Source organism: Caretta caretta, chromosome 11 (genome assembly GCF_965140235.1).
Source record: "Caretta caretta isolate rCarCar2 chromosome 11, rCarCar1.hap1, whole genome shotgun sequence".
Lineage (NCBI taxonomy): Eukaryota > Metazoa > Chordata > Testudines > Cheloniidae > Caretta > Caretta caretta.
In genome coordinates, this window is record NC_134216.1 from 24,884,354 (window position 1) to 24,890,353 (window position 6,000).

Genomic DNA, 6,000 nt, shown 5'->3' on the forward strand with positions numbered 1-6,000 from the left:
TAGCCTGTCAGCATCTTTGATGTTTGGTTTATTAGCTTCCTAGTGTTGCAGCTGTGTGGAACTAGGCAGTTGCAGTTTACAAGAGCTAATTTTCATAGAATATTAAAATTCCATAATTGTGAATCTTACAATATGGAAAAATAACTTCATTTTCATTCCAAGACAGAATTCCTCCCTCTCTTTCTGTTAGTACCAAAAAGACAGGGTCATGTTCACCTAATGGTGTTAAGCAAATAATCTTTTTGGAGAACATAGTGCCTTTTTGGTGGTGTCTGCAGTAATCCTTAGTTTTGTTTAAATTAGCAAGATGAAGGCCTCCCAACAGTCACCAAGTACTGCTGTCCTGGGCTAAACAAAGCCAGGAAGGTGCTATAAAGTATCCCAAGTCACATGTCCATCTTCAATGATGATTGTTGTATTACCGACAATACATATGACTATACCAATGGTAAAACTTCCAGCTCTTTATTAGACCAGTCAACTCCAACATTACCATTGTCCTAGAAATTCAGAATTCCTTTTTCCATGATTTTCTCTCATATCCTTTTCTTCTATCGAGATGAAAACAACTTTTCAGACCTCACTTTCCAGCTTTTATCTTCTCATGCTCCACCTTGGTGAGCTGCCAAGTCTGTGTTTATATATCATGAGTGGGAATATAGATACAAATGTTGATAGCTTGTTTGTAAATAAAGCTCTCTTTATAATATTAAATGGACTTCTGAAAGTTTTTCATTCAGCCTACTTGACTTCATCTTTCTGATTTAAAATTAGAATATGTTCTTCACAACCCTGTACATTCAAATGCATAGTCTTATAATCAATAAAGTTTGATAATAACTATGTGGAAGCCCAGCACTGCATTCAATTATCATAGGGGCAGAACCATCACCCCTAAATTTGTTACTGGGTTTTTTTTGTTTGTTTTTTATCTTCAACAGCATGGGTTTAACAACCTAATTCTTGCAAAGAAAATGGTAGAAAGGTCATTCAATAATGTGAAAACCAATGGCTTTGCTTAAGTGAATTGTCCTTATTGTTAAGAAAATTCAGTGCAAAAACCATTCAGAAGCTAAAGTGTGAGTTTTGAAGGTAATTAGCAGGACTCCAATTAGCTGTTTAGCAATCACTTGCAGCTATCAGTGCTCCCTATAGGATGGGTTACTGTACCAGGGACTCAACATTGCCATTGATCATAATTTATCTATTTGAAGTTGGGAATTAGAGTTAAGGGATTTTTGCTTGTGATGCAACAAAAAAAAAATTTCAGCTAATTTAACAATTGCTGAAGGAGTGTGCCAAATATGTTGAAGAGGAAGGAGTCCAACAAGTAAAAACAATGATTCAGGAAGTCTTCAGGAGTGGTATAGATGCAGTAAAACGTGCTAAAGCTGCACAAGACAGAAAATTCAAAGGAAAACAAATGGAGAGACTTACCTGATAAATAGGATAGAAAGTTAAAAGCCCTTATCTTCCCAAATGGAATAAAAATGAGTGGAGAGAAACAAATGAGTCATACAACTCCATGGGAATAAAAAGATCCGCCTTCAGCTATATCTCACCCACGGCCTGTCAATCTAGTGAGTCAAAAAGAAAACGTGCATTAGCTGGCCAGCAACTCATAGGAAATACTGCCCTAAACCCTGTGGATACTTTGCAGGTGCACAGCGGGAACCTTTCTTTTTAGTCCACTAGGAAACCACCGACAAAACCACCACTTACATTCCCCACTGACAAGAGCTACCAATGGGAAGTTTCCTTGGTTGAGGTGCGCTGGTTGAAAATTTTCTGTTGAAAACCAATTTTGACAACTGGGTTTTTGACTAAATGAAAAATACCTGCCTTCTGCATAAAAATTAGATTTTTTTTTTGGTTAAAACAGAGCACCCAAATCCAGAAATATTTTAGCTGAAACCTGAAATACTTTCAGTGCTGAAGTGTCTCAGGCACTGTAGTTTGGTTGACTCATGCTTCCATTCTCCTTTATGGGCCAGACTCCCCAGCTGGACTTCATTTCCCATTCTGCACCACTGGCATGTGGCTGCTCTGACGCCCCACCTCTCCTTGCCAAGTGGGGAGATCATGGCACACCCCAGGAGGCGGAACCTGGATAGGGAGCCCTGCTTCTAGAGGAGAATGAAAGCATGAGGCACCTGAACTACAGCTCCCCTGAGGGGCATCATTATTTTCTTAACTCTCATGAGGCACCATTTCATAAAAGAAATCTTTCCATTTTCAGCTGAAATATTTTTGATTTTTTTTTTTACTAAAAAAGTCAAAATTTGCCACAGCATAAACCCTCCCATTTTTCAAACAGCTCCATACCTGAATACCTACCATAAAAGAGACTGAAGATTGTAGACAAATGAACACAATGGTTACAATTCCTAAAGTGGGCAGAGTCTCAAACACCGACACTTGGCAGGACATTTTATTAGACATAATCAGTAAACAAAGAACAGTAAAGATTTGCAAAGTAACTCTTTAATCCAGGTACTGGTGTAAAGAAAAATCTCAAGGTGGCATACATCTAAGGCATCTTATAAACAGCTACTTGGAGAGTTTTACTGTACATGCAACACATATCCTGACATTCCTTGATGAAAATGGGCTTTAAAAAGCCTGGCTTCAGGCACTCCAGTGAGATGCCATTCATGGGTTTAAATTGGTGACACAATGTGGCACATCTATCACATCACATGAGGCTATGTCAGCTTACATTGTGCCACTTGGTACCCATAGCTTCTTGTCCAGTGAAAGATGCATCATGCATGATCCAGCATTACCAATTTAAACAGCCACAGTGTGGGATTTTAAGATACTCTTTTGCAAACAATGCACCTCTAGGTAGCATTCATCACAGTGACTTCTTCTGTGAACTAAATGTGTGTCAAGACTACATTTCATTGTTTCACATTCAAAGTGTTTGATATTTCCATTACCACCATATATACTGGCCTGACTCTCCAGTGCCTTGTACCTTTCGTAATTATTTATGCCTGTCCCAAAAGGGTATAAATGTTAGCATTCTGACAGGGTAGCATTATACACCCACTTTGGAGAGGTGTTAATGACTATACAAGATGCAAGACTGTAGAAAATCAAATGTACTAGAAAAATGTGTACACAGATATAATAATGTCCTTTTCTAAGAATAAGCTACAAAAATACTTGCAGTAAGAAAAAAAATCAAAATAAAGTTACCAAGGCAATCATTCTTTAGACCTTAAAGCAAAAAGGACAATTAAAATTAGTGTAATTCATCAGTTACCTTAATATATGTACTAGTTATTAGACTGTTGAATGGCTTTTTAAGAGAAGATGTGGAAACCTCACCAACTGTTGGGTCATTTAAAACTAGACTGAACAAGACACCAGAAAATACACTGTATGGATCCAATCTGGAGAAGCTGGATGAGAACCTCATTTTCTAGCCCATTACATTTCTATTGTTCCATTATAACAATCCTTTAATAAGTAGTTTTGAAGATGCAGTCCCACACTCAGTTTTGCAAAAGAATCAGATGAACGTGCCAATTTGGACCAACGATGGGAATCTCCACATTTTCATTTCACAGATAAATGAAAGGTCCCCCCCCACTTCAGAATATATATGAGGCAAGGCACCTAGCTGAGAAGATTTTCCTCTATATCCCTTAATGTAAGACTAAGCCCCAACTGACTTTTAATGGCCAGACCCCTATGCCCAAACAGTCACACTGAAGTCAGTGGGGCTCTGCATGGGCACAGGGAACCAACCACCTGTGCAAAATAAGCTACAGGATCCAGGCCTAACTTTCAACCCCCACTTGGTGTATGCTTCTGTGGCACACCTTTTTTTTTGGGGGGGGGGGGAAGGTGGCAACAATGTTTTTATTAAACACCGTATTTGTGCTTCCAGCAAGGATAATTGCAGTGGCAAATGAGTATTTGCTTGTACAGTCACCCAGTCTGGGTCCAATTCTTCTTTTATTGAAGGCAATGAGAGCCTTGCAATTGCCTGCAGTAATGGGAAGTACACCAGGCCCTTCCATGTGTGAATGCAGCGTTTTAAATGAGGAACAGATACCTGTATTAGCAAATGCATTTAGCTGTTCCACATATTACATAGTTTCCGAAGCCTCCAAAAAAGAAGACACCTTGGGAAGTCAGACCATATTATGCAGGTGGAGGGGAAAGTACCTCAGTTAGCCCCTTTTAAAACTTGTACATTATATTCTGTTTTTCGTCTCACCAGAAAGTTTCATTGTAGAAAACTTCCTTTCACATTCAAGGCAAATACACAGAATGTACACAAAGCCATGGAAACAGTTTTGAAGGCTTGGGTTTTTGTTTGTTGGTTTGATTTTTGCCAACATTGGGGAAGCCTTTGTATAGTCCTAATGGGAACAATATATTAAAAAAGAGCACCGATAGTCAGGTATATTAAAGGAGAAGGGGAAGATGCCAAAACCTTGGATGTAAAGTTTGACCCAGGCTTCAAAGTAAAAGAAGTCTATGGGATGCAAGTCTGAGCCCTACACAAAATTCTATCCCCCAATAAGATTAACATGAGAAGAGATTAAAAAGTCAGGTCTCCTCCCTTGGTTAGCCCAGTGGCTCTCAACCTTTCCAGACTACTGTACCCCCTTCAGGAGTCTGATTTGTCTTGCCTAACCCCAAGTTTCACCTCACTTGAAAACTACTTGCTTACAAAATCAGACATAAAAATTCGAAAGTGTCACAGCACACTTACTGAAAAAGTCCATACTTTCTCATTTTTACCTTATATTTATAAAATAAATCAATTGGAATATAAATATCGTACTTGCATTTCAGTGTATAGTACATAAAGCAGTACAAGCAAGTAACTGTCTGTAAGAAATTTTAGTTTGTACTGACTTCGCTAGTGCTTTTTATGTAGCCTGTTGTAAAACAAGGCAAATATCTAGATGAGTTGATGTACCCCATGGAAGACCTCTGGGTACCCCCAGGGGTACACAAACTCCTGGTTGAGAACCACTGGATTAGCCCACCAGAAAGCAGGAATATTTGAGGATCCCTTACAGTGGTGACATGAGTTAATTTCTGAGTTACAAATTGGGTACATCACAAGATTTAATGAGATGTCTCTTGTTTAATAAAATACAGGGGCTGTGTAACATCTCATGATGTAATAGGTTGTGATCTATCACAAGATAAATTTGAAGTTACAGTAGCTAGGGGCATCATTGTATAATACCTTTAAAAATAATAAATGGTTGGTGCATCAGTGTTATGACATGCTACATCATGTTATAACAGAATGTGACACAATGCCAAGTGATGACAAAGCTCAAAAGGTCTCGTGCTTTGGTTCAGACAATCATCGTGCCCCAAAATCAGATTATTTACCCCAAACATCATTTGCACTATCTGAAACTCTTGAATCTTCAATATTGAGCTGGACATTTCCTGAGAATGGATTTCCCAGGCCAACGCCAGAAGGCCAACATGAGCAACTGTCCTCTTTACCACCTATGATCTCACCTGCAGAGCAAAAGACGACTCAATCCTTTCCCTCACATTATTCATGTTAGCATGACAACATTATAAATGCATCAAAAACAAATGCATATATTAAACAGCCATTTTGTCCATGGTCTCCAATAACACAGCAATAATGTGTTAACATAAAGCATAGGGTTCTAAGGGAGGTTATGGAAATCACTGTCACTGGAGATTTTTAAGGGCAGTTAGCCAAACACCTGTCAGGGATGGCATAGGCTTACTTGGTCCTGCCTCAGAGTGTGAGGACAGACAGTGGTGCCCAACCTTATTTCACAGGAGGGCCACATAAACTTAAGCACAACCTTGTGTGGGCCAAACAGATTCTACATATTTTATTAAGATTTAAAGTCACCTGTATTGATCAGCTCCACAGGTCAGTTCACCAACTCTCAGTGGTGTCTCACCCACTGTCACTTCTACTCCTGGACCCACATTGCTCCAAGGACCATAGCATCCTCTTCAGGACACAGC